The sequence below is a fragment of the Pelodiscus sinensis genome, chromosome 6 (genome assembly GCF_049634645.1).
Source record: "Pelodiscus sinensis isolate JC-2024 chromosome 6, ASM4963464v1, whole genome shotgun sequence".
In the NCBI taxonomy this organism is placed as follows: domain Eukaryota; kingdom Metazoa; phylum Chordata; order Testudines; family Trionychidae; genus Pelodiscus; species Pelodiscus sinensis.
The window spans coordinates 80,969,409-80,977,612 of NC_134716.1; the positions used below are offsets into that span (position 1 = coordinate 80,969,409).

The 8,204-nt window shown below is 49.0% G+C and overlaps 1 long non-coding RNA gene across 1 annotated transcript; it reads left to right on the forward strand.

Moving 5' to 3' along the window:
- Positions 1-1,017: 1,017 nt before the first annotated feature.
- On the forward strand, positions 1,018-7,515 carry LOC112546000 (uncharacterized). Its single transcript, XR_012904500.1, has 3 exons — positions 1,018-2,234; positions 4,060-4,177; positions 6,295-7,515. It is a non-coding gene; the product is annotated as an uncharacterized LOC112546000 (long non-coding RNA).
- Positions 7,516-8,204: the final 689 nt, after the last annotated feature.

Here is an 8,204-nt window from a genome sequence, read left to right on the forward strand (position 1 = left end):
CTGGTGACAAAACAGACACTACAAATATGAACTGGGGGTAGAAATGTCAAAGCAACAAATCTGAGGAAAAAATGTTGTTTAAACCTTTTTCAGTATGATAGCCTGTGAAAAAAGCCTGAGATACTCTCTGATGTACAAGGGAGTCATATATAAAACTGGGGAGGTTTCAAGCACCCCTGGAGGCCGGTCTTACATGACTGCACGTAGAAAACATTACAGTTCCATACTTAAAGCCCTTTCCCTAAGGAACAACAATTTTATATTATTTATTTGTTTATCAGATGTTGGTGCTGATGATGTACTTGTTGGATAAGCTGACAAAAGTCCTATGCATCCCGCCCCCCCCAGCTCGAGAGGACAGCTGTCTAACCTCCTCACGTGTCCTCTCCCATGCTAACCCCACTGGCCTATCCACTTCAAATTCATTTTCCAGTTATTAGCACAGAGATTTTATACTTTCAGGGCTCATCAGTTCCCTATGTTATATCTAGAGAGCTGGTGGAAGCTGTTCTTTAAATCATGGTGAGTAGATGGATGAAATCTTCCACCACTGTGATGGGATAAGTGTTCTGGTAGCATCAACTTGAATTTTGGGTTTATTTCTATGGTTTTTCACATGGAAAGAAGTCTGATCCAGTCACATATCTTGCAAGTCTAGTTATTGTTGGGGAAGAAAGAGTTACTCACCTTATGCAGTAATGGTGGTTCTTCGAGATGTGTCCCCATGGGCGCTCCACTCTGGGTGCTTGTGCGTCCTTGCGCCGGCGACCAGATACTTTTCTAGCAGTTTCCACCACACCGCACACGCCCCATAGCGCCTCCTTGTGTTGTTGGAATCTGTTAGGCGTGTGCACGGCGCAGCTCCTCCGTTCCTTCTCTACCCATTGGAGCATAAGGCTCCAAATCAGGGGAAGGAGGGAGGGTAGTGGAGCACCCACGGGGACACATCTTGAAGAACCACTGTTACTGCACAAGGTGAGTAACTCTTTCTTCTCCTTCGAGTGGTCCCCGTGGGTGCTCCACTCTGGGTGACTACAGAGCAGTTGTTGGCTCGTAGAGGTGGGTTTGGAGCTGTGTGGTAGTCACTCTGGATAGTACTGCTTGTCCCACCACCCCATTCGAGATGCAGTTGAAGAGAAGAGAGCGTAATGTTGCATGAATGTGTGGTCAGATGACCAGGTGGCAGCGTTGCAGATGTCTTGAAGAGGAACGTTGCTAAGGAAGGCAGTTGTGGAAGACATCGCTCTGGTGGAATGAGCTGTGATAGTTTCAGGTAAGTCTTTGTCATATAATGTATAACATGTTCGAATACAGGAGATGATCCATTTCAAAATCCTCCGAGATGAAACTGCTTGTCCTTTGGATCATTCAGTGTAGGACAAGAACAGCCTAGGGGAGACTCGCCAGGGTATGGTTCGGTCCACATAAAACGCCAGTGCTCTACGGACATCGAGAGTGTGCCATGCGTCCTGAACTGGATCGGCATGTGGTTTAGGAAAAAAGGCAGGTAAGTGTATGAGTTCGTTGACGTGGAAGGGAGAAGGGACTTTGGGGAGGAACTTCAGGTGGGGTCGGAGTATCACTGTGTCCTTCATGAACACTGTGTATGGGGGTTTAGCCATCAAGGCAGCGAGTTTGCTCACCCTCCTACTGGAGGTTATCACGACCAGGAAGGACACCTTCATGGAAAGATGAGACCAACAACAGGTGGCTAGAGGCTCAAATGGTGGCTTTGTCAGTCTTTTTAGAATGTGGTTCAGATCCCAGACAGGGACCGGAGGGCGGATGGGTGGGAAAGTGTTTTGCAGGCCCTTCAGGAACCGTTTTGTTATCGGATTAGCAAGAAAGGAAACCAGATCAGAGGGATGATGAAAAGCTGCTATGGCAGCAGCATGGACCTTGATGGTGCTAAGAGTGAGGCCTGACTGTTTCAGGGATAATAAGTAATCCAACAAAATAGGGAGGGGAGTGGACTCTGGACGTGTTATGTGCAAATGATTAAACCAGTGAGAAAATCTATTCCATTTATATAGGTATGTTTTCCTGGTGGATTGTCTTCTACTGTTGATCAGTATCTCTTTCGCCGGCTCTGAACAGGTATTTTCAGCATCCTGGAGTCAGGCATGGAGATGAAGCTTGTAGAGTTCTGGATGGAGAGTCCTCCCATAATTCTGTGACAGGAGGTCATGATGGAGTGGCAAGGGATACAGGTCTATCATTGCCATCTTGTGAAGGTAAGGATACCATGTCTGTCTGGGCCACGCCGGAGCCACTAATATGACCCGAGCTTGGTCTGTCCTGATCTTGTTGAGGACTCTGTGTAGGAGGGGAAAGGAAGGGAAGGCATAGAGGAGAGGAGCGTCCCACCTGATGGAAAAGGCATCTCTGAGGGAGTGTTTCCCTAAGGCTGCTCTGGAGCAGTAGAGGTGGCACTTCCTGTTGTTTTTTGTGGCTAAAAGGTCTATGTCTGGTTGGCTCCACTGAGAGAACAGTGGAGCAAGAGCATGCCTGTCTATCTCCCATTTGTGTTGATCGTAGAATGTACAGCTAATGGCATCCGCTGTGACGTTGAGTACCCCAGGAAGGTAAGAAGCTATTGGGGTGACTTGATGTGCCAGACACCAATTCCATAATTTGATGTCTTCCATGCAAAGGGATGGGGACCGTGCCCCCCCCCCCCCCATGCTGGTTGATGTAGTACATGCAGGTGGTGTTGTCTGTCATGATGGTAATGGACTTGTGAGCTATATACGGTTCAAAGTGTTGGCATGCATATCTGATGGCTCGTAATTCGAGGAGGTTGATATGAAAGGTTTGTTCCATGAAGAACCATTTGCCTTGGGCTGTGATGTTCCCTAAATGGGCTCTCCAACCCATAAGTGAGGCATCTGTCATCACTGTGAGCATGGGGGGAGGACGCTGGAATGGTACACTGTCTAGCATGTTTTGAAGAATTGTCCACCAATGAAGGGAATTGAGGATGCATGGTGGAATAGACACTATTTTGGAGAGTTGGTCCCTGGAAGGCTTGTAGGTTGTGACCAACCATGACTGCAGCCCCTCATGAGGAGTCTGGCCAACTTGATGACATATGTTGTAGAGGCCATGTGTCCAAGGATTTTGAGGCATTCGCGTACCGTCAGGGTAGGAGCTGATTGCGCACTCATGATAAGGTCACGAATACTGTTGAATCTGTGTTCGGGCAGAGTAGCTTTTGCTGCTACCGTGTCAATGAGGGCCCCTATAAACTCCAATTGGGTTGGAAGTAACATAGATTTTGCGAGGTTTATAGAAAAGCCCAGGTTGACCAGAAGGTACATAGTGGTGTCGGTCATGGCTTTAGTTTCCTGAAGGGACAAATCTTTTATGAGACAGTCGTCCAAATATGGGAATATCATGACCCCTTGACGCTGAAGTGAGGCCATTACGACTGCCAGAGTTTTGGAAAACACCCTGGGGGTAGTTGAGAGGCCAAAGGGGGAGCACTCAGTACTGGTAATGTTGGGTGCCCACCGTAAACTGTAAAAAACATCTGTGAGCAGGATTAATCGTGATGTGGAAGTAGGCATCCTGGAGGTTGAGAGCCGAAATCCAGTCCCCTTGATCCAATGCGGGGATGATTGTTGCTAAGGTCACCATCTTGAAACAGTGGTAGGCAATGTACTTGTTGAGTCTCCTCAAATCCAATATAGGTCACCATCTTCCACTTTTTTTCTGGATTAGGAAGTAAGTTGAATAGAAGCCTCCACCTTGGAATTCTGGTGGCACTTGTTCTATGACACCCAGTTGTAGAAGGTGCGAAACTCTTGTTGGAGAAGGGTTTCGTGAGATGGGACCTTGAAGAGGGATGGGGTGGGAGGGTGGGTAGGAGGCAAGGAAGTGAAAGGGATGGCATAACCATATTGGATCAGTTCCAGGACCCATTTGTCTGATGTGATTTGGGTCCATTGATGGAAAAAGGCCCGGAGAGGGTGGTTGAATTGAGAAAGACTGGGTGCAAGTGTTGGAGGAGTGGCTTTCTGGATCTCGACATTTTTCAAATCTGTTGTTTGGTTGCAGGTGGGTGGGTTGCGGAGGACTGTTGTTGGTGTTGTCGTCGGGGTCTGCGACATTGGAGTCTTTGTTTCTGATGGAAGTCATATCTGGTCTGTTGTCCGAAGGGCTCTCTGGGCCTCTGGTAAGTTGAGTACCTTGTTCTTTTAAAGGGGGGAGTGTACATTCCCAGGGTCCTGGGGGTGGTACGGGAGTCTTCATAACATGTAACACTTGTCCGTCTTGGCTGTGAAGAGGTTGGTCTTGTCGAAGGGTAAGTCTTTGACTTCCTGCTGGAAGTCTCTCGGGACTCCTGATGCCTGAAGCCACGAGATCCTTCGGAGTACAACTGCGGATGCTGTAATACGAGCCGCAGTGTCTGCTATATCCATCGTGGACTGAAGGGCAGTACAGGAGATGGTGTGACCCTCCTACATGATATTGAATAAAGTTGGTCTCTTGTGTTCTGGAAGGTGTTGAACCAGATCTTGCAGTTTGGAGTAGTTGGCATGGTTATAGTCCGCTAACATCACCATGTAATTTGCCGCTCTAAGGAGCAAGGTGGTGGAAGAGTAGACCTTGTGGCCCATGATGTCGACTTTTTCATGGTCTCTGTCCTGTGGAGTGGTCCTGAGGTTAGGCTGTCTTCCCTTATGTCGAACAGAGTCCACAACTCATGAGTTTGGAGGGGGATGAGTGAAAAGAAAGACCATGTCCTTAGGGGCTATAAAGTATTTGTGGTCAGCCCTTTTGTTTGTTGGGGTAATGGATGCAGGAGTTTGCCAGATGTTATCCGCAGGGTCCATAATAGCCATGGGGTCCATGGGGACTGCTATTCGGAAGTAGTGAGAGGTTGTAGTGTGCGTAAAAGTTGATATTGCTTTACTTGCACCTCTTGAAGGTCTCGCTCCTGCGCCAAGGCTACTCTTTTGAAAAGGTCTTGGAATTTTCTCGTGTGGTCGCTGAATGGAGGAGCTTAGGTTGTGACTGCCTCATCAGGAGATGATAAGGAATTGTGTAAGGGGGATCTATCCTCCACTTCTGGAAGAGAGTCCTATATTTTGGAATGAGCTGGAGAATTTGGCTCAGTCACCGAAGTAGTGATAGGAGGCGAGGCCAGTGGTGGTCTATAGATGGTAGAAGGGGCAAGATGGTGGCTCTTCTTGGGATGTGGTTCCCATGGCTGCTACTGAGTGGTGTATGGTGGTGGTGGGTAAGCATACTGTTGTGCATACCACAGTGATGGAGGAGGAGGGTCTGCATATTGTACCAGGTTGCCAAGAGGGAAGTCTGTGGGCAGTGTTGGGAAGAAAACCTACTCCTTGATTCCGTGCCCCCTTGCTGGGAGACCGAGAAACATTTGATGACCTACAGGACCGCACCGACTGTATGGAAGAACCTGGTGAAATCGGTGCCGTTGACGTGTGGCTTCGCACTGGGGATCGGTAACGCTCTTGTCTTTCCATTGGTGCCGAGGCGTGTGGCTTAGTCAGTGCCGGAGGCGGCACTGGTGCCAAGCGATCTGATGGAGGCATGTCAGTGTGGGGCTTTTTTGGCACGGATACCAGTGCCGTTTTGGTATGGTGCTTCGGTGTCAAGCGGTCCTTATGTTGGCCTGCCAGTCCGTCCGGTGCGGCTGGTGCCGTAGGTGTATCTGGTGCCGTAGTTGTGGGCGGTGCCGATGGTCTCTGTTTCAGCTCCGAGTGGGCTTTCTTGTGCGGTGCTGACATTTTGGATGGTGCCGTACCAGATGTGCTAGGCCTATCCTCAGTGCTGACCCATGCGGCAGTCAGTGCCGAGGGTAGCGAACTGGCTGGGGAAAGACCAGTTTTCGATGTCGTGAGGTCAGAGTGGGTAGAGGGATAAGCCTTATCCATACCCTTACTTTGGAAGGCCAGTTTTGGAGCCGCGGCCAAGTCCTCTGACGATGGTCGAAGGGACTTCTCGTAGAGGAGTGTCTTAAGCCTATTAGCGCAATCACGGTGTGTTCTTGCCGTGAGTTTAGAATAGTGGGGGCACTTGTGTGTCTAATGTGACTCCCCCAGACACTTTATGCACTTGGAGTGCCCGTCAGAAACAGGCATAGCATCACGGCACATCTTGCACCTCTTAAAGCCAGGGGAACAGGCCATGAGGCATGCTGTAACAAAAAACTTTTTTTTTCTTCAAACTTCTGACTAGGATGAAGAATGGGATTGAAAGAACTTGGATGATGAGTTAACTGTAGGGATTAACATGGCTTTTTATCTATTATTTTCACAGAAGTCAAAGAGAAAAGAGAGGCTCCATCTGCTGCCGAGGACGGTAGAGAAGGAACTGAGGAGCCGTGCCATGCACGCACCTAACGGATTCCAATGACACAAGGGGGTGCTGCGGAGTGTGCGCGGCACAGAAGAAACTGCTAGAAAAGTCTCTGGTCACCAACACAAGGACACACCAGCACCCAGAATGGTGCACCCACGGGGACCACTCAAAGGAGAAAGGATTTTCTCCTGCAAAGATCTCATGTGCCATTCCTCAAAAGCAGTTATGTCTGGGTCTCTCCAGTGCTCAAGTTCCCAGGTTTTTAATGTTTATCTGGCATGTCTTGAAGTTGGCCCTCCAGGTATCTTTATACGTGAAAGATGGTCAACCTCAAAAGGGGATTTCCATGTTCACTTGGCAGTTGACCACCATTTTCAATATACAGGACCACATGTTCAACCCTATGAGCATGCTCTCAGTGCCAAGAATTTGGCATCTCTCCAGAACATCAGTGTTGGGGAGCCTGTCCTGCTACTTGATGTTGCAGATAGATCTTAGGCAGTAAAGATGCAAGTTCTTCATATAGGAGCAAGGTGAATATAGCAGTGTGATAGATTTTTATCTTGGTTCTGAGGCAGACCACACATCTTTCAGAGCCTGTGAGTGTGCCTGCTGAATGCTAAGCTGGCCTCTGCCAGGCAATAAAGCATTACAAGTATGCACATCATCCATTCTTTGAAAGGTGCCACTCCTGTTCTGGAATCATGTTTGTGGCTAATGTCTCCAGACTCTGCAGTTACATAGTCCAGCAGGTGCCCCTGCTTTGACCTGGGATGCATGCATGTTTTCTTCTGTGCGCTGGGCTGTTGGAAGACTGTATTGTACTGTATAATGTAGGTTGTTAAGCTTTAGCTCATTTTAAACCATTATAAACGAGGTGAACAAATTCACTCTCACTTCAAGGACTGACCTGTATTCCTTACTGTGACTTGCCTCATTCAGTGGATCAATTCAAGCTAACTAGAGAATAGGTCTCTCTTTTTCTTATAATCTCCACCCAAATGACTCACCAGGCACATCTGGCCTTTTGAAGGAGTCCCTCTTTCTCTCTCTCTGTCTGGCAGGATCCTGCAACATTGCTATGCCTTTTGTCTAGAAAATGGGAGTGATTTTCTCTTTAAGAAAGGCACAGATCTCTACCACCACTATCAACACTAGTTACTTGTGCCATGCTGTGGAAGAAGAGGTTACTCACCTTCGGTGCAGTAACGATGGTTCTTCGAGGTGTGTCCCCGTGGGTGCTCCACGTCTGGTGTCGGGCTGGTCCCGGCGCCGCGAATCGGAGCTTGCCATAGCTGTAGCCGACCGGGTCGCGCATGCGCGAGTAGCGTTCGCGCCTTTGAACAGCCGCGCGCGACCCGGTCTCCGCCAGTTCCTCTCACCGCCATCTGAAAAAGATAATAAAGAAGATTCCGTAGCGGGGAGGAGGGCGGGTCGTGGAGCACCCACAGGGACACACCTCGAAGAACCATCGTTACTGCACCGAAGGTGAGTAACCTCTTCTTCTTCTTCGGGTAGTCCCCGTGGGTGCTCCACGTCTGGTGACTCCGGAGCAGTAATCCACTAAACGTGGGCTACGGAATCACTAGCATCGTGGCTTGGCAACACTGCTGAGGCTAGGGCCGAATCGGAAGCCAAGCGCTGTACTATTGCATAATGTCTTGCGAACGTCATGTTGGAAGACCATGTAGCAGCACGACATATGTCGCGTAAAGGTACCCCTCTGACGAAGGCTGTTGATGTAGCCATCGCCCGTGTCGAATGGGCTCTAGGGTGTGATAGAAGCGGTTTCTTAACCATGCTGTAGCAGGTAGTGATACACGACACGATAATCTTCGAGATACGTTGGGCAGATAGGGCTTGACCTT